This window comes from Passer domesticus, chromosome 14 (genome assembly GCF_036417665.1).
Source record: "Passer domesticus isolate bPasDom1 chromosome 14, bPasDom1.hap1, whole genome shotgun sequence".
Lineage (NCBI taxonomy): Eukaryota > Metazoa > Chordata > Aves > Passeriformes > Passeridae > Passer > Passer domesticus.
The window spans coordinates 576,394-597,752 of record NC_087487.1 but is presented as its reverse complement, the minus strand read 5'-3'; the positions used below and the strand labels follow the sequence as shown (position 1 = coordinate 597,752).

The window sequence follows — 21,359 nt, the reverse complement described above, 5'->3', positions numbered from 1 at the left end:
CAGGCTCCACAGCTGCCCCTTCTGGGGCTGCCCAAGAACGAGAGCCCGATTGCCACTTGTCCGACAGTGAGGACTCGATGAAAAGCCCCAGAGGCAGGCAGGGAAGGCAGAGCTCTCCAAGCAGGCGCCAGGCTCCAGCTCACGCTGGGCTGACCCCACCACGGCAGGGCCGAGGCACAGCAGCCCATCACACCTCACCGCGAGCCCCTGCATGCACGGGCCTCCCAGCTGCCAACCTGCCCCAGCACTGCTCCCTGGGACAGCCAGCAGGTCCAAGGGGTGGCACGGAGCAGAACACTTTCCAGGACAAGGAACTGTTATAAAGAAGATGTCACTGCCCTGAGCCAAGTCTCCCCTTCGAGAAGGGTGAAGGACAGAGATACACGGTGCCTAAAGCACTCCCAGGGCTCTGTGGCACCTCTGGCAGCAGGAGGATGTAGGTGCAGAACTGGCATCAGGAAGAACAGTGCCCGTGGCGGTCACAAGTTCTATGGGGAAACACAGCAAGCTATTTTACACTTAAATTAGCACCAGTGTGCTGAAGATTAGAGTGTTGTTCTGAGCCTCTCATACTTTCTGTGACCGTTTCCATTGTCTTTGCTTTGAATCCCTCATTTCAGATCAAAGATGCTAGATTAAAGTTCCTTATCGCAGCTGATTTATCCACATGATAAAATGGAACAGAATTTGACAGGTTAAAGTGTATGGAGTTTTTCTGCTGCTCTTGTGCATAAGGAAATAGTCAAAACATTCAGAGGCCTGTGATTTCCCACACAGGACAGAGCCAGATGTATTTTAATTATAGGAAAACCTTTGCTGAACCAACTTCACAGTACATTCACAATTATTCTTCACTTGTTAGATTCTGTAAAATGAACACGTAGGTTACTTGAGTTATGTATAAAATGTATTTACTCCTGGAAAATGAATAGTTCTGGGAGTTACTTTAGTATGTTAGGCAGGATTCTATACATGCTGAAATTTGCTGTAATTTGTTATTCCAGGAAGAACTTCACCTGAGTAAGAACCATAGAGAACAATCAAGTATTTGTCTGTTGACTGTCACTCTTTTTCTATTGATTTTTGTTTCTGCCTTTCCAGAAGAACACCCCGGAGACCTGGCATAGCTCTTTAATGGAAATATTTTGATGAAAAATCTGGTTTTTTCCAGGAAATGAACATTTCAGAGAGGAATATATGTTTCCAATAACAGGGTTTCTCTAAAAAGAGAAACAGAGCAACACAAACCCCAAACAAAAACCAGAGTATGAAGCATTCTTCAGTTATTTTAGTAAATGACAATAAATTCATCTCCATATGAAATGCTTCGTTTAAAATTTCAAATTGCCTCAAAGAAAAACACTTTTGAAAAAAAAGACAGACAAACAATTTCCTATTGCAAGTAGGTTTAAGATTTTCAAATGTAAGGCTGCAGGCCCAACAAACACATAGCAAGCCCGTATACTGTATGAAACACTGAAGAAAAGCCCTGCTCAGATCCTCAGTTTCAACTTCCCAACTGCACAACTGAAAACATGCTACATGCTTTGCTTCCAGAATCCTGCAGAATGTGCATACCTGGAGCCCAGTGGAAGTGTTATGGCTCATTCTTTGCAGGACAAAGTCCTTAGCTACCCATGACAATGAGTATGAGCAGCATAAACCAGATGGGAACTCCTATCTCTACATGAGAAAATAAATCGGCTCAGAAGATTTTAAGGAAGGGCAATTTCTTCTTTAAAGGACTATTTAAGCTCTTTTGTTTGTTGACCCACGGATACAAACAAGAACTATCCCAGCAGATGTGATCTGAGTGTCTCTAAGATGTAGGACGTGTGTTGCATCGTGGCCATAGACCTGTTCCATGAGGACCAAGAGGGAGCCTTCAAAATACCCTTCATCTAGAAAGTGCATCAGGCTGGAAAGAAGAAGTGCCTTCAGACAATAACGACTCTATTCTGCAATGGCAGCACATTGAACTATTTATCCTAAATACAGAGATATTAAATTACATTTTGATTTATGTTATAATCTTACCTAAATACCATGAGGCACTGTTCTACCTACACAATACAGCTTCTAAAACAAAAACCCAGTTACACTCCAGAGTGTCTAACTACCTCTCTGTGGCAATGTGTACAGATTCAGACCTTATTCATACAGAGAGGCAGTTTCCTTCCAGCACTGTGTAATGCAGACTTAGCAACTATTCAGAATTAGACTTCGAAGTTCAACTCCAGAAGAAGTTGCTCCCCTCTGAGAGTGAGGGTCTACTTGCCAGCACGGGCAGTAGACAAGCATGTGCATTTCCAGAGCCAGTGACTTCCCTCTCACACATAGTTAGTTCTTCATGTACACACAGTAGTTGAACTGATCACCAACAGTCATTCCCCCCTTAATCTGTGAGTTACACTTCTTTTGTATCCTTTCTGCATGCTGCTTCTCTTTTCTTTTAAATAATTTATGGTTTTTCTCTTGTTCTCAAAAATAAGCCTTCATGTTTCTATAGCTTTACTAATTAATTTAGAAGTCATAATGAGTTAAACTCCAAAGTCAAAAGGAACCTAACTTTGCCCCAACAAAAGTTTAAAAGCAAAACATCTCTTAAGACAGCCAAAGCTCAGTGAAAAATTATCTTTCTGTTTTTCCATTTGGTGTTTCATGAAAACATTGTGAATTGTAACTCCATTGCATGGTGGAACACAAATCCCCACTTAGGCTGGTAAGACAACAGAGTGGCAACAAATTTCACACGGTTTATGTACTTGTTACACCAATTAATTACATACAAACTAATAAATTATATAAAAGTCAGTAAGAGCTGAGTTTCTCTTTTACAATCTGTGATCATATCAGTTAGCTCAATGCTATGAGACTCATTTGCATGCTGAACTCTTTGAAGGAGAGGAAAGGAAAGATATGGAAGAAAATATAGAAAGAAGCTTAAAGGAAAAGAGAACAGAGGTGTGATGTAAGACCCATAAGGTACATAGCACCACTATAATAAAAAAAAATTAAGACAGAATGTGAATCAGATCAGTTTACTGCATATTGGATCATGCAAATTAAGGACAGAAATAACATCACTCTGGCAGACATGACTCAAGTCTCTACTGTTATAAAGTGAAGATCAGACAGTTATACTGATTTATATTAGCTGAGAATGTTGCCCATGGACTTTTCCTTTAGTCCACTTCATAGATCCTTTTTCCTACCACAGCAGCAATAGGAGATGTTTATCAGGTCATGCTGAAATAATCCAGACTACGTGACAGTTTTACTTTTCTTTCAATCTCCTTCTCTGTGTAATTTCCCCATTAACGTTATGAAAACCAGTTTGACTTTCAAAACATGCCCCTCAGCACTTTTTCCCCTTGGCATTTATTTTATTTACCTGAATCCCTGAAGGCTGATACTTTCCTACAGATGGACCTAATTAATCTTTCCAACAGTGCCTCTAAGACAAAGGAAAGTAGTACATGTACAGATGGGACCAGAGTGCTCCATCATCTATACAAATAAGTGACCAGTAATGTGACCAAAACTATCCCCCTGAGGTTATTGACTGACCACTGTGAAGTCACACAAGGCTCAGTGTAAACAATAGATTTTATTTACTAAGGTGGTACCCTAGGAAGAAAAAAAAAATGGCTTAAGGGACAATATAATAAATTATTTCTGACATGAATAAATTGTACAACTGGAAGGCAAATTGCCATCATAAATTTATCTGCCAAATTAATTTACAATGGGCCTCTAGCATGACAATAGGTGAAATGTAATATGTAATATGAAGTGTGCAACATCAACAGCATTTCTGCAGTGTTGCACCATATATTCTACTGCATTCTGATTAAGTTGAAAGAATACTGACTATTCCCAAACTGAAATGCTAGAGGGATTTCCAATGCCAAGCTATCCTTTTCGCTTTTGAGACCTAACTAATAGGAAAGTAAACGAATTCTTGCATTGTTAGGACCATACAGTAAACTTTTTGCCAGTTTTATGTTCAGTAACAAAAATATATATGATTATCTTAATTCCTTCCCTGTAATATTCTCTTTCATGGGGAACTAGTTGATCTGTGCTCTTTCCAACAATCAGGCTTTAAGCTGGCCACCTGCTCTATTTTCTGATGTGCTACAAGGATACAATAAAATTGATAATTGTTTTCTTAACCAAAGCAGAATTTGCTTCTCTGACTCTGAAAACAAAGGGAGTTTGACTGTCGTTTCACTTGGGCATTAATTCTGCAGACTGCTGAGCAACTTGATCCTGATCCAGCAATGTGTAGTAGCAATGTAGTAACACAATCACCATGAACTGTGCTTTAAAGGCACAGTGAGTGTGTTTTCCTGGGCCAGTACCAGAATAAAGCCACAAATATCAGGAAAGAGGAAAATCAAGATCACTCCATCTCAGACTAATGTTCTGTCTGTAATATAAATTAGTTTAGAATTTTTGGAAACTGTTTTGGAAAATGACTTACAAACTGTTAAATAATTTTGTAGAAGGACCATACTGAATAACCAACAATCCAATGTAGATTTTCAGTAGCTGGACCTTTTAACATACATTTGAGCATTTATAACATATCAAATTTGAGCATTGACTGAGAGTGTGAGGAATGTAAGTGACATTACCTTCTGTCCAAACTGCCCAGCTACCACCAGCTGCCTTGAACAATTCCTGCCTCTTGAAAGTCAGATTCTGCCTGTGGCTTGGCAGCTGAAAGGGAGTCATCAATCCTCAAGCCCCTTTGGTTCAGACAAAGCAACATGGCAGAAAGTGACAGCTTAGAAGCAACATTAACAATCTGCCAATTTTAAAATACAGTATTGTATGAACAGGAAGGAAAAAAAATCTATTCACATGATTAAACAGAGCTTTCTGTTTTATTGGGCAAAACAATGTAATTCAGAAAGAAAAAACTAAACCAAGGATTTATTGATTTCAGAATCCATGGCCTGAGGTGAAAGTCATCCTCTGTGAAGATCATTACACATGTTTTAATGGATTTTTTTGTGGAACTCTTAGTCAAGGATGGCTCTCTGAATGAAGAAGGTCGTGGAAAGTCCCAATAGGTTTTTTTCACAAGCTAGCAAATTAGTTTAGCATCCTTTTCTCTTTCCTCAACTTTCCTTTTCTTTAGCTGAGGGAAGCTATTCAGACTGATTTGACTAATTTTGGGGGTGTTCCCCTTCAGCACAACACCTCCACTTCAGACAAGATAACAAACATCTCTTTAAGCAGTCGAGTTACTGCACCTGCTCACAGGCAACCTAAGGACTAAGCCAGGAGAGTAGAGGATCTGAGGCAGGAGCTTCCTAAGCTCCTGAGACTGGGACACACTGGTCTACATAAATCTCTAGGAGATAAAATCAAGCCAGCTCCAAGCCAAGAGTCCTTCATAGGTATGCCCAACAGTCAGGAGCAAAGTTCCCGTTCCTCTATCAGAGGAACAGAGGCTTTTAAGGAAATAGCTCATAGGATGTATTTATTTGATGTCTCCAAATGGGGGCTTCAGTTAGGCAAATGTTAGATGTGATAAAGCAGCTCTTAAAACCCAACCTTTCCTTTGAGTTGTGTTGGGTAGTTTCCCCATGTGGTCACTACAAAAATCTGAACAATGCTAGAAAAGTGAGAGCAGTGCTCCGGGTGTCACAGCCTTGCTTTGTTATTTCAGGCTGTGACATTGCTGAAGCTGTTAAATTGGAAATGCTCCCTATAATTACTAATGAAGAAGAGTTGTTGCTTTTTCATAAAGGGGTTACCACGACATTTGAAACCAGAGATTTTCATAGAGGTTTTCAGGAATCCAGCAATTCTCCTTTTCTTGAACAAAAGGCATTAATAAAGCCATAGCTGTCAATAGAAAAGTAATCAAACTGTGTCAGCTCTCTGAAGACAATGCAGGTCTATTAAGACTGCCTTAGTCAGGCAGATGGACCGAGCTGATGTGTGGTCATTAGAGATTCTTAAAGGACCTTCGTCTCCAGGGATAGAGGACCATGGTATTTTTTCCAAATGTCCAGAAGAAGAATGAGTGAATTCAAAGGAATATATTCTCATTTAGGTCTGGACTGAACTCCCAACAGGGCCATGTCCCGAAGCTATAGAGGCCGTGCCATTTGCACAACCGGAGGTTTACTCTGGTGCCCTGACCTTTGTGTATGTGCTAAATTCAAAAGCTTTCCACTACATCTGGCAGACAAAAAGAAGATGAAGAAACTTCATTTTCCCTTTTCTAACAAAACAGAGTATTTAGCATTCCACATAAATTAGAACCAGGAAATAAGGATCTTATCCATTAATTCAATTTAAAATTCCAAATGTCTTCTAAAGGCTTTTCATCAGCTTATTTCGAAGCAGTAAGTCTAAGCACTTGAGCTAGTTCTTACCAATACAAACAGTCATAACTGTACCAGTTTCAAGGAAGACGTGACAATTTATACTATGAGAAGATGAGGTCCAGAAATATGTAAGCTGTAGGTGTTCTAACTCCCACCAATTCTTCTCCCAGCTTTGTTTCGTCCTGCTAAACTGTGCTCAGAAAATGACCTTGAGTACAACTGCTCTTTCTATTGTTAACCCTCTGACCTTCTAAACTAACATCCTTTGCTCTTTCTAATTCAGAAGGTTTCTGGGGCTTATTAACTGAACAGGCCAAGTGACCGTTCCCAACCGAAACCAGAGTCCCTGACAAGGAGGTCATTGTTTTCCAGGCTTCCTCCCTAGTACTAGATCTGCAAATTTCAGACTGAAAAAAAATAATGCAGACATTCTTTGTCTAAACATGATCTGGAAAGCATCAAGATAACTCAAGCCACTTCCTCACCTATTAAAATTAGAGGGGTCATCTCTTGGGACCCAAGTGATTATGGCCACAGTTTTCGAACTTGGATGATGAAATTTGTAGCAAACTATATCATGAGGCATCTAAATAAAAGAACCTCAGTCTTCAGAATTAATAATAATTTGAACTAATGTCAGTCAAAAGAGAGGGCACTGAGCATCCCTATGAATTGCAGTATTTTTACTTATGTCCCTTGCTATATACTTCAATGAATAGCCAAAAGCAATCAAATTTGGAAAGTGCGAACAAATTTCTCAAAAGAAGATGCTGTAATTAGGCTTCTAAGTTTAGGATTCAGGATCCACAAGATCCTTCTATAATACATGCTAAAAAACAGAAATTCTAGCCAAGACACAGGGGCATATTCCTATGGGCTTCAGCCTCTCAGTAACAGCAGACCATGTTCATGCAATGCATTAGTACAAATAAGTCACTTTCTACAGCATTTGTCTCACTTTTCCCAAGAGCCCCTCCTTCACAAGAGGCTATTAAAAAGCTAATAATCTAGGGAATCAATTCTCTACATTTTAAGGACCTGTTTGAAGCCTTGTTATTTCAAAGGTGATGGCAGTAAGTGCGCTGGGTCCCGGAGGAGGCTGCAGCTCCTCCCAGCAGCACCGCCCAGTGCAGAGAACGCCCCGTGTCCCAGCGCCCACGGAGCTGCTCCATCTGTGTCCCAGATGCACTCAGCCTTGAGCGGTTTCCTATGAGCATCTCCCATCAATAACAGTAACAGGACAGACATGGGAGAGGGACAGGATGTTATGTCCAGTAATTTTGAGACATCAACTCTCAAAGTAAGGCTAGGTGAAATACTACAGTTGAATTCCAGGAGGGTATTTCTAGAAAAGCTGACAAATAGAAAGTTCATTACATAAGGTACACTGTTAAAAGGGAATTGCTAAACTTTACACTTGGTTGTGCTGATGCAATCTCTTTACTTTTCAGAAGAGCTGACAGAAAAAGGGACCACAGTGAAACTGCAGGGATATTAAAATTTTTTTTAACGTATTATTGGTTTATTTTGCAAAGAACAGCAACATCTTTCCATGCCAGAAACCTAAACAGCAATCCCAAACCACAAAGAGCACAAAGTTAAACATTTCCTTTTTACCATTAATTATTGTGGGTCACTGAATAAAGAGCACTCTCATCTGAACTCCAATTCTGCCACCAGACTGTTGGGATGGCTATGGCCATCCAGCCATACAAGAGATTGTCCCTTTAGAAAAGACAAAAAGAAAGGCATTGGTTTTTGTAACATTTAGAGTGTTTGTGACTGGGCAGATGGTTTATAAAAGCAGAAATGTCATTACACGCACATTTTTAAAGCAATAGTCTACAATAAAGAAAAAAATTTAATAGTTCCACGTAAACAACCAGACTGAAATTGTAAAAGGGCCGATGACTGCAGACAACGCTCATCTTTTTCAACTATGCACTGTTCTCTAATGTTGCATTTAAGAGGCTCTCCCAAGATTCAAGTCCCCATTATGTCATATGCTATAGATGTGATTCTGCCTACATTTTTCCTTTCATAAACAATGGTGAATGCTATTTTCTTGGTAGAAACAAATCAATGTGCATATCTGGGACCCAAGCTGTTAAATCTCTACCAAAACAAAGGCTACAAGTCTAAGCAGAATCTCTAAAGAGAAATGGAGCCCATATGTCAGAGACACAACTTCAGATTATCACAGCTGGAAATGAATAAATTGTGGTGTATTGATTAATTTTGATTTTGCTTAATGAGCTATGACAGAAAGCCACTAAGATGAATGCATCTTCCTTTCTGGAACAGGAGGGGCTCTGCTCATAATATCACTGACTTTGAATGGGGTCTCTCTAATGATTTTTTTGATTTGTTTCTGAAATTCCATGATCTGCTGCAGTAATGTAAAGACAGACCAACCAACTTAAAGAGTAATGGAGGCTACTTTTGTGAACAAAGAGAAGTTCCAGTACCAAGCAAGCTTACTGGGAGGGCTGTCTGTGATCTAAATCAGCAGGAAAAGTGAATAATATCAAGGCAATTAAACTGTATTCAGGTATTCAGGAGCTTCTTGTGCTCCAGGAATCTGAACTCACTGTCCAGTAAGAACTTGATCCATTAAAGATTTCAGTAGACTGTGGCATAGGTATAGCACAGGTGTGGCACAGGTGGCAGAATGCCTAAGCAGCCCATGGGATACCAAATACCTCTGCTTCCGAGTGCCATATATGGGAGCTGTATCTGCAAAGAAAGAAACGGAGGAGCAGAAGCCTTGATCAAAAGAGGGAACTACGAACTGGATAGGATTCAGCACCTTGTTTCAGTCACAATGGACTCACACTCTCCAGACCAGCACACAAGGACCGATTGTTACACCAGCTGCAATTATCTTTGTCCAATGTTATATACGTAACAGGTTTGTTGGTCTTCTCAAACAAAACAAACCTCCCTGCAAAAGAACAATACCTTGCTGCTTATGATTTTGAGATGTCCCAATTCTAGAAGCAGTATTTGCCTTTGGGATGTGGGCTAATAATGAAACACTTCACTCATTAGGACAATTGTAATAATGAAAAAAAAAAAAAAAGCTTTACCATCCCTTTGAAGGCAAACACCATATAAACTCCTGACTTTCTGCTGTTAAATGGGACCTTCATTCTGATGATTTATTTGTTGCTTTGGAAAGACACTGCCTGTAGCTGTGATTAGACAGAATATACTTTCACAACAATCTCTAACGTGCTTCCCATGCTTTTTAGACTGACTGTGACAGCATAGTTTGCTGCTTGCTACAGGTTTCAAATTCTGTTTTATCTGACAGCTCTAAAGGCTTGGTTATACCACACTCACATGCAGTGAGGGCTGTGACACTGGCTATATACAGTGTGCCCCACCACGAGTCACTCTGGGGAGGAAGAAACCCCACATATAAATGCAATGTATTAGCAGTTTAAGCCATTCTCTGCCACATCTGAAATGACCTCTGTGCCCAGTTCAGCTGGCACACCTTTCACAGGGAGTCCCCAACCTTGAAAAAGGGTAGGCAAGAAATAGGTGAAGTATTTGACCAGTAATATTGTATGATCCTGAGGAGGGAAGCAGTCTGTGCAGTCAGCTCCAAAATGTCATGCCTTCCTGTGGATGCTGGGACACTAATTACATGTGACAAGAAGAATAGGTGGGCCACCATGTTAAATACAAACAGAGTCACAGTAGCAATGAAAAGTGAGATGGGAGCAGGAAGGATAAGTGATACACTGAAAAGACAGACTGAAAGCTGACTACCTATGTGGGATTCTATTGAAGTTGTACCCAATGTATGCCTTCTGGGGCAACAGTAGCTTGCAGGATCTGTAACCCACCAGTAAACTGGAAAAATTATCTACAGCATGGTGTTCTGATTCTAAATGTGTACCAAAAATGCAATGAAAATAGTGTGTAAGGCCAGCTAGAGCTCATATAGCACTACTTAAGTGCATGACAGTCCTGACTGCTATATCCAGAAGCCTGTTTGTTTCTGCTTGTCACAGCCCAGCAGCAGCACACCAGCAACCCTCATTTCAGAATAGATTAAAACCTTTCATTTCCTGGCCTTGGGCACTGACGACGATAGAAAAGAGAAGGTCATTTACTCATGATACCACTGCTTGTTTTGGAGTCGCTGTGCTGGACTGACTCTGTGATCTCTAGACTCCATGTAATGTTGTAGTGGATGGGAATATGAGGAGAACACTGTGTACATGTGTAGAAAGATGATGAGCGTATTAAAAATATTTACTTCATAAAGCCATCGGGTGTACAAACCAAAACACTGAAATAGTTTTTAAGTGCTTGGCATCTCCCCCAGGCTAATATATGGGACAAAAGAAAATAATTGACATTTGTAATCTTATCAGAAGGTTATGAAGAAAAACCAAGTCCCTTTGTCTGCAACTTAAAAGAATGCTACTGTAGGAATCAAATGCTTTATTACTGCTTATCTGAGTATTATGCTTAGATAAAGCTGATCCAGTTTAGAGGTGCCACAAACTAAGAAAACAAATCACAACTGTCTATGATTTTCTTGCAAATTCCTGTAAATGTAGAGAAGCAGAGACAGCATTACTCTGATATTCTTTACAACTCATTTATCCTGTGAACTGTTGGCTCCAAAAAATTCTGCTGCTTTGCTCAAATCCTCTCTGGAGCCAGCTCAGCTCTGTAGGGTTAGTTTCAGTTTGGAGATGGGAAGGAAAATCTTAGCCAGGATGTTCACTATGGACACCCATGAGTGTGCAGGAGCAGTGTCACAGCATTCAGTTGTTCCACGTTCCATTTTATATCTTTACCAAATAAACAGTACAGAGAAAAGCATTTTAAAAAAATAAGAGAAGTAGTAACAAAACTGCAGACTTGCAGGAGGACTCACTGCTGCACCTACTTCAGTTTTAAACTCATTGCTTTTAATTGATTTGGTTTTCTGCCAGCTATATCTCACTAGGGTGCCTATTTTCAGCAATAGCATGAAAGCAAGCTCGCACCTTTAAGTGAGATGTCAGAGTTTGATTTAGTAAGGAAAAAAGAAAGGAAATTAAAATTTAAAACTCCTTGTTATATCCCCATCTTCACATGAAAGTACAATGTCAGAATAAGTCAGGAAAATAAAGATGAGACTACTGCACTTCACACTTGTAGAGGAGCCCCTGTGGCATAAAGCTCTGCATGAAGAATGAGACAGAAACACAGACTTTCCCTGCAGATGCTAATATGATCTGCTGCTTTAGGAAATCATTATTTCTCTACCATTTGGATCAGTTCTATGAAGATTAACTCATACCAGAATGGATGTCACTGTACTGATATCTAAGGACTTCATCTGACAAAACCCCAAATTTATGTCTTTCACATATATACACTTTTATAAACAGCACCTCCTCACCATTTCTCCCTAATACACAGAACAGTGCACAAGAGAATAATAAAACTTGATCTATGAGACTGATTGATGTCCCTTACTGGAGATATTAAAAAACCATCTGAATGCAATCCTGTACAATATTCTCTAGAATGACCCTGCTTGAGCAGGGAAGTTGGACAAGATGACCCACTGTAGTGCTTTCCAACCTTAACTATTCTGTGATCTAGTGACTTCACTGTACACAAGCTTTAAGGACAAGGCATTGTTTTATCTGGAACATTGCGAAAATTCAGCCATGTGCTATCACTTCCATTAAATGCATGTCACATTCATACACAAAGAATATTTTCCAAGAAGCTTAGAAAGGCACATTGATATGAATACACTCCTAAAGCAATTGAAAGTGGGGGAATCTACTCCTAGGGAAAGATAAGGAAAAGTGGGAAACTACTTATTTATGCCACTTTCAGAGTTTTAGATATACTTTTTTACATCAGAGTCTACATAAAACATGTTTTTCATCCTACAACATTTAAAAAATAATCTGTATTAATCTGCAAGGTTTTAGTTATTATCCACTCCAAAGCAGTCAAGTGCTAACTTTCTGATAAAGCATAATACACACAGAGAAAGTCCTCTTTGGAAAGACACACTAGACAAACAGACAAACAAAACAGAGAAGCACAATTATTCATTATGGCAATGAATCTCAACTGCTATTTTAGGAAAGTCTATATCTCAAACTTGAATGGAGCTGTTTTGTTCACTGAAACTGTTAAATCCGATCATCTCTCTGTGACCACAAGAGCTATTTCTAGTTTATTTAATGATATTTAATTAATTATCCATTAATGCGTATTCTAAAACAGTTTCATCATTACCAAGAATGACTTCTATTAACTGCAAAGAGGGTAGCCCTAGGCACTGAAAGATCAAAGAGTAATAAATCAGCTTATTGGTTGAGCAACGGACTTTTAAATCTGTCTATAACTGTCTCTGAAAACTTCTAAACTTGCTAATGGTGCACTACTACAGTTCTGATTGAATTTGAGTTTATTTAATTATGGTAATTGTTCACAGTTTTCTTACCCTGGTTGTTATAAACCATAGCTGATGGATGTTTACAACAGTCAGGGCATTCATGCACAGGCATCTATTTACTTCATTTCTAATGCATGCTAACATGCTGATACATCTGTTCTTGTTACTTGACTGTTTCAAAAGATACTGATTTTGACATGGATGCAATTATTTCATCTGGAGATTATTTATTATATAATAATTCAGAGCAGATCTTCCTACCCGACAGACTCAGGCAGGGCTGTCTGCAATCTCTCAAGTGTGCCCAGTGAAACCAAAGTGGCTGCTTCAGGAGTAATGTACTCTCACATGTGAAAAAGAGAAGCAGACTCCAGCTCATTGTTACAGGATTATTGCAGAACCCATTGTACTGAGTGCCAGATGATAAAAGGGCCAGCATTTGTAGCTAGGAACAGTCCTGAGAGTGAAGACAAGTAGCTTATGCTTAGCAAGATACAGTTACAAAAACAAGCGAGTCCGTGCAGATGAGTCAGAATTGTGATAGGAGAACTGTGGATAGAACAATCCAAATCATCAAGACAAAGAAAAGAATATTACAGCAGCAGAGACTCAAGTCCCAGGATGAAAGTTTAGCCCTGTGGCTGTCATCATAAAGATGTTACGGGGAAAATCTCTGAAGGCAGATAAAAACACAGGAAAGAGGCAAGTCAAAAATGAAGTCCAAGTCTAGAAACAGACCTGATAAATACACTGAATTATTGCATTTTCCTCAGTAACTGGGGAAAACATAGGGAGGATAATGAGCTCTTTTTGGCTAGCTTGAACTTCAGCTGGTTGAGAGGCCTTAAAGAAAAAAGGCAGGAACAAGTATAGTGATTCCAATTGAAATTATAGGGGGAAATTACATTATTCAGAGATATGTAAGAGAAGAGATTTATATCAACAAATATGCTTTGATAATTACAAGATGCTATTAATTTTGCACCAATTTTACAAGGTCACTTTTACCTACAAACACAACTGAACAACTAGAGCTACACACATTTCCCTTGAAATAGTCGGGAACCAGAAACATCAAGGGGACATTGACCTTTACAGAGATCTGCAGAAGAAATATTCAGTCACCTACTAGGGCGGGGTCCTTGGATTCATTCTGAATCCTCAAGTCTGTTCTTTCTTCTCTTCCTTCTCTTTTTCAGGTATGTGTTGAGTTCTTTTTTCTGCAATGCTTATTGTCTTGTGGTGCAGACTTTATTTACACTCCACATGAATCCTTTATCAAGTACAGCCTCACATAGGATACAAAAGGATGCCAGTTCCACGTTTCTGGACCTCCCATATCAATGCTTTAAATTATAACAATTTTTCACGAGAATATCAGTACTATTTATTATAAACCACAAATACTATGCCTATGGCAATAATTTTTCTGAGTATGTGTTTTTGCCTTGAATGCACTGCAATGATGGGATAAAACACTTCTGATCAGAATTCAGTATACAAATAATGTTTCAGAACACAGGACATGGAAATTAATTTCATCAGAGATGAAAACAAAATATAGCCACTCTGGAAAGGAAAGGTTATAGTTGCTCACATGAGGAGTTTAGCATGATATTAAAAAAAAATTAAAAAAAAAAATTTGTTGTCTTGATTGGATTGCATTAGGGCAGGATCCTCTAGGAAACACAGGGATTTCTCACCTTTTGTAAGTAATTACCTGAAAGAGTAGAGGGGGACGAAGGAAACTCTGGAAAAGGGTAAACACATTCCCCAGCCACCATATATGCAGCACCATCAGTTCATGGAGCAATAAGCAGCAATATCATGGGTAGCAGAGAGCACTCCCTCCACCTTTCCCTCCAACCTTCCTCTCCACCAATAAATGTGGCAAAGTTCTGGTTCTCTGGAGCCCAGTGCCCATACTGCCCAGTTTGTCTCCTCTTGCCTCAGCAAAGAGGTTTACATGGCTTGCACCAGCTGGATTTCACCACAGTGAAGCAGGTGAAGAAAGAAGAAGTAGCCAGGGGCTGTTTCCTTTCTTCTTGCACGATGTAGCAGTCTGAGAAAGTTCAGATCAGCCTGCCAGGATGGTCTTTTCCACAGTAACTTGGCTGTGTATCTCAGCTCTCCCTGCTCGTTTTTCCCTCTGCTTATGCACTGCCTCCCAGATCTCTTTACCAATCAAAGCATAGTCCAATTAAGTTTTCAGCACCTTGCTGAAAAGTCAGTCAATGAAAAACCCGGAAGGACTCGAGACTGTGTTTTCCAATAGATTAAATTCCTTCAAGGGCAGAGCCTTCCTTTGCTGCCTCACACCTCCCTCTTGAAAACATTGAAACATTTGGGGAACTGTCACATTGGATTCTGTTACAATGCTCTAATGCAGGGAGACTGGAAAGTGACCCAATTCATACAAAGAGAAAAAAAAAAAACCAAAAAACCCAACAGACTTGCAATAACAAAATGAATTTGTGCAGACAGCAATGCAGGCATGGAAAGCAAAGGGGATTGTGTTTACTTAGCAAGCTGATATTTTCTTGAAGAAGCTAGACAATGTAAATCCTCAAAGGCAAGCTCACTGTTAAAAACTGGATTTGCCCACTTGCATTTGGCAGAAATCTAGCTCTCAAATTCAAGATGATCATTACTCAAGGCAATTGAAAACACTTTTGCTTTTGTTTAATCTCTCTAGGGTAACACTGTCCACTGAGACCATGACATACTGTCTGCATGTCTTTAAATCAGCACCTTATCAGTAGTTACTATAATATATTTTTATTACCACATGTAATAAACCCAAGAACTTCCCGTCTCTGGAAAAGAGAATGTTTTTGCTGTGATTTGCTCAGAAGAGATGAATACACAATGCAGCATCACTGGCCAACAGCTGCCATTGCACTGGGGACAAACAGCCAGCCAGGTTTACTACTCTGCTCAGGAGGATGAGTAGATCCTGGCTATGCAGGACTCAGGGCTCCAAAGGGGATCAGAGTCCAGCTCACATTACTGGGTGTCCTTTAGCTTCTGTGCATTTCTCTCCCAGATGAGGCCTTTTCCTGAGCCTTGCTTGGTTTCTCAGAAAACAAAACCTGGCACAGGAAGCAGTATATGGAAACAAGAGATGACTGCTCCTTCATACTTACACTAGAAACCTGTAATTTTTTTTTTCTTCACATTGTAAATTATTCCAATTCTAAACATGTGCTGGAAAAGCTGCTTTTCAAAATCTAAAACTGCTGCAGAGGATCATGTGCCAATATTTAGACCACCAGCTGTGAAGCTGAATTTTCCATTTTCTCTTCTGATGTTTGATAGAGCACCTTTACATTGAAAAATGACTCTTCTCAGAGAGGGCCCCCTAGCACACACATCTTTTATCAAAATGTATGGAGACCCTACTAGGAGCAACCCCATCTCAGGAAATAACAAATAAAACAAATTCTTCATGACTTGTGCAACAACCTTCACTGAGACAATCTTCACCGAGGAGATGGGAGAAGGCTTTTATAGCCTTCATCTTCTGTAATTAAGACTGAGAACCAGCAAAATACTTAAACATCATGATTCCAAATATTTGTATTTCAATGCTAAAACACTTAGTGTATGCTGAAATACTCTGCTGGATCAGGACTTGAGCACATTTGTGTGTACCCACTTTGGCAGTGCGAAAGAGCCAGACAAACCCCTTCACTTTCTGAGCACTCTCATAAAATCCCTGTTTATAATGTCAGTCTGGACAGGACCACTGCTGTCCCTTCTCTGGGCCAAAACTCTAGTTCTCTACTCTAGTTCTCTCTTTTCTAAGACTGTGTTTGTGTTGTCTGTTTGCACGAGACTAGTCAATGCTGTGCTGGCCAACACTCACATATTTTTACTACCACCTTGCTTGGCGTTCAAATCCCTATGACAGAGCTTTTGCTGGTAAATTGCCAATTAGGGGCTTGCACAAGTGCCATACCCTCCTACTGAGATCATTGCATGTCACAGGAACATCCAGTGGTGGCACTCAAATTCAAAATATCACAGTAATTCCTATGTAGCACTTCAAACAATAACCTGCTCAATCTCTGCCTTTAAACAACACACTAAGACTAATAAATGAGAGCTACTGACTGCACTTCACGGAATCTGGTGGTGCCTTGCAAGGGCCTAAAAGATCACTCCCTTCCTGACCTCGGAAGTTTAGGGGTCAGCGTGTAATTGTTTTCATGCAGGATTAGCTCTGGCCTAGGTGTCATTACTGAGATGTGCATGACTTCCCTCCATTAGGCAGCACCAAGAGCTGTAGCTAAGTGGGTCACAGATGCAAACAGAGCTCAGTGCAGCTGCTTAAACTCATTGTTCTCTTTCAGCTGACACAGAAAGCACTGACTCCTGTGCACCGAAAAAGCCACTTCACCAGCACTTGTCAAACATCATATGATGAACACATTTAGGGGTTCCTCACCCTTCGTACCTCTGAGTCTACCTTCAAGGGCCAAGACACCACAGGGAAAAGTGCACTCTCAGTATTTTCAACGCATCAAGCTCTGCAAGCAAACCTTTCCTCAGCAGTTTCCCAACATGGTTTTTGAGAACTGGCAACTTCAGTTTGAAAGGGACACTTGCATTTTAGACAGCATTTGCAAACCACCAAACCTGAAAAATCAAAGAGCACAGGGTTCCAGGTGCCACTTCATAAATTAACTCAAATATCAAAAGTGTAAAAGGGAAGGTTTTCTTGCCCCAGAAAACACAAAGAATTGAAGATTTCCTGGTATCACAGCATGCAAATTCCAGTAGAGTGTTATGTGATCTCAGCAACAATCCTCCAGTCACGCAATTGATCTGAAGTTCATGGAAATCACAAATTGGTTTTCCTCTCTTTTTTTTTTTGGTTCTATGTCTGACTTAGAAAGCTTGAAACCCAGAAGACAATTACCTTACATACAAAATCTCTTATTTCTTCCTGCCATGTTTCTGCTAATGTCAGTAACACATCACTAAACATAGGTGAACCAAAGCAGTCAAAGAATCACCTCATTACACGTCTGAAATTCTTTTCATTATATGAAACACCCATCACTGATACAATGTCAAATGTGAATGAAGTACTTATGATGGGAACTCACAAAAGTGTCTAGCATTTTATATGAAGTATTTATGGAACCGATTCAGTAGAGACTTGAACATGTGTTCAGGACCCAGTAAAATCCATGAGACATGAACACATGGTCTTGCTGTGCAGGAGTAGAATGTTGAATCACCACTGTAAAATGGGCTTTCACAGCCAGCAACAACACAGTGATTTAACCAACTTGTATGGTTTGAGTCAAGCATCTCATCCAGAGGTAGCTGAACATAGTGCTTTATGATGTGCCATACTTAGTCCTCCTCCCTCTGACTTCCAGGGGAGCCAGAGCTTGCAGAGCACTGGCATTTATCCTGCAGCACAACTCCTCTGTGTAAGGTTAATACCATCAATTTGATTCACAGGGGTTTGTGAGCTGGACGGGCAAACTGAAGAAGAAAAAGCCTCTCTCACAAGGAGACAAGGACACGAAAGAGGTTGCCCAGCAAAGTCATCAAAGCAAACAGCATGAATGAGACAGTGTTGATGAAGACAGAAGGGGCATTGAAGGCTGCAATAACAAAGCAGGGCAGTGACATGAAGATAAGTGGCAAAGTAATTGTCTGGTTGAGCCAAGTGTATCCATACAGTCCATCTGCCAGCAACCCATGCAAATGGACACCAAGCACTAAAGATCTAAGTACCTATTTATGTAAATATATTCCAAATGGTGACACCAAAATACATAGGAACAAATAATTAGTAAACACAACTAAAAGTTTGAGAGTATTTGAGCTAATTATTATGAACATTCTTAGCATCTACTGCCAACGAATGAAGGGTTTTCTTCCTGGTTTTTCTTACTAATTATTCTAAAAAGCCAGAGTTGTGTCCTCTATATTTGATCCTGTAAAAGTTTATCATATCAAAAAGACTCTTGATGTTACAAAGGTGCCACACTGCCAGACCAGTTTCTGGATCCCCACTCCAGCAAAAAAAATTGTCTAAAAGCCAATTTTAGCAGCTAAGTGGATTATCAATTTAGAGAATCTCTAAGAAGAATAAAGCTAATAACATTTTACAGTGGAGCAAATAACATATCCAGACACTGGATCCATGGTGCATTCATTTCATCCTTAGCGAAATGTAAATAGTTTGGTCAGGCAGAGAATGTTATGCAGCAGGTGAAGGAAAACCCTTCCCTGCTCTCTGTCTCCTAGTTCATCAGCCTATTCAAGCCTTTATCAGTATGGATCAGGAAAAAAAAAGAAAGAAAGAAAAAAAAAGACGCTTTCTCTTGTCTTCTTTACTACCACTCATCATAAGCTCAAGTGACCCAGATGCAGGTAGAGCCAGCATTCTGGGTAGAGAAGTGCAGAGCATCCCCCCATGCCTTCCTCCTCCTGCTTTGTGGGAGCAGCACCTCACTTCACACAGGCAGTGGCTGCAGACGTTCACTGGCACTTGGGGGCTGAACAGCACTTGGCTGAGGATGGCACAGAAGAGCCTTCTATCACACATTATGCATGGATACCAAAGTAAAAAGGAGACAGCCAGGCTTAGAAGAGAGCCTTAGATTATATGGTCAGTACTTAGGAGCTCACAACTAAACAACCGATTATTAATTGACAGCCAAAAGTGTTTTCCTAGAGCTCAAGTGGTTCAGTTTTGGTGGATAAGATCATCAGGTCATTCCCAGCTGTCATATACACCTGAAGCCACAACACCAAGGGACATACATTAATTTTGGTAAAACATATGAAATTCATCATCCTGGGGAAAAAAAGTTTTACTGCTAGACTTGACATACGGGTTGAAACTTTGTGCCTTCTGTAAGCCAGTCCCAACTACATGCATGATGTTTTAAAGGGCCTTATTTCAATCCTAATAAATGAACACCAGATGTTTCTTGTTTCATAGTTGCATTCTATATGCAACTATATATTCTATATATCCAACATTTCAGGCTCATGTTAAGGTCTGAGAAACTCTCTCTGATCCACCTCTTGCTCCTTAAAAAAAGAAAGCTGTGTGAGAGAATAAAATAAAGAATAAAATATAATAATTCTGATAAAGTAAATAAATGAATGAAGAACTGAAGTCTTTTCACCGGGAGAAAAAGAAGATAGGTAGAATTAACAACTGGGTTAGTTATCATCAATCACAGACCGATTTTTTGTTAGAAAATCTCTCATGAAGAACAGTGACTTTTGCTCTTCTTTTTTTTTTTTTTTTCTTATTTCATTATTCCTTTCAAAACTGTAGTCTGAAAGGTTCTCTTTAACCTATACATGCCATAAGCAGGAGGTTAAAAGGCCTGTAGTTACATCTGACCATTCCGGCTTCTCTGCAGATGACAGTTGGGATGAGGTTCCTTCCATGGAGAAGAGAGTCTAGTTTTTAGGACATATTTATTTAATTGTTTTATTTTCTTTTTTTCTTCCTAAAAGCAGCTGCTCATTCACTCCATTCTCGCTGTCCACCTTATCCACTCCAAAGGAAACTGATCCATTCTGAAGGAAAGTAGTCTCCAGGCTAAGCTTTCCCCTGACCAGAAGCCCACCAGGACACCTTGGGCTGGCACTGTACAGTGCTAGCCAGAGAATGATTTGTTCCTGCAAGTGCTAAGCACTACTTTTCATTCCCGTTAGGCTGAGTCTCTGGCAGTTTTGATTTTCCTTTCCATTTTTGTTTGTCCCAATTACTTTTCCTTGCTTATTGAATAAATACATTGAAATCCTTCCTTTCTTGTTAGCAAAACAATTTAGTATTTAAAGCAATGTCAGTGTGTAGATACACACTGAGCTAGAGCACATACAAGGAGGCTGAGAAACTGGTTCCATTCCTCAATCTACCACTGACTAAATTCGTCACCTTGCTTCAGATTTCACCCATCTGTGAAATGGGATAATGATCCTTCCTTAACTCATAGGGCAAGAATGTCATTAATATTTGGGCTTGGTTTCAGATTCTTGAAGAGCTTTTACATTATATCATTTCCCTGTTTTGGCCAGCCCTTGGACTACAGTTGTGACTGTTGTTCCAACTCTATATCCTATAAGGTGTGATGGCTGGGTTTGGTGCCACCACTTGCAACATGCAGTGCCCCTACAATTGATGTTTTTAGAAATAAGACAGGAGCTTTTCTAAAGGAAAGCTTTTGTTTGAATCTCTTAAAACTTCAGGAAAGTTTATACTTGACTCCAGATCCCAATTCAGCTGCTTGGGACCATCAAAGAGAAACCTATCAGTGAAAAAATATTTGAAGTTGCAAGAAAAGGAAAGCAAGGGGACAGCAGCTGACAAAAAGCTAAAACAAAGAAGTAAGTGAGCAGAGGAAAACCAACAAAAGCTGAAAATTCATAAAATCTGCATGCAAGGAACTGGACTTGTTTTAAAAGTGGAACTAAAGACTTCATTAAGACTCAGTTTTCTGTGGCTCTTGTCTTTTGCATCAACTGCCCCAATGCTAATGCACTACAATACCAACACATGCTACACGAAAAGCTGTAGATACTCT

The 21,359-nt window shown here is 39.8% G+C and overlaps 1 long non-coding RNA gene across 1 annotated transcript; it reads right to left on the bottom strand.

Annotated features, from left to right (window-relative positions):
- Positions 1-133: 133 nt before the first annotated feature.
- LOC135280895 (uncharacterized) lies at positions 134-9,716 on the bottom strand. Its single transcript, XR_010347703.1, has 3 exons — positions 8,945-9,716; positions 7,971-8,078; positions 134-4,757 (listed from the first exon to the last, which is right to left on the bottom strand). It is a non-coding gene; the product is annotated as an uncharacterized LOC135280895 (long non-coding RNA).
- Positions 9,717-21,359: the final 11,643 nt, after the last annotated feature.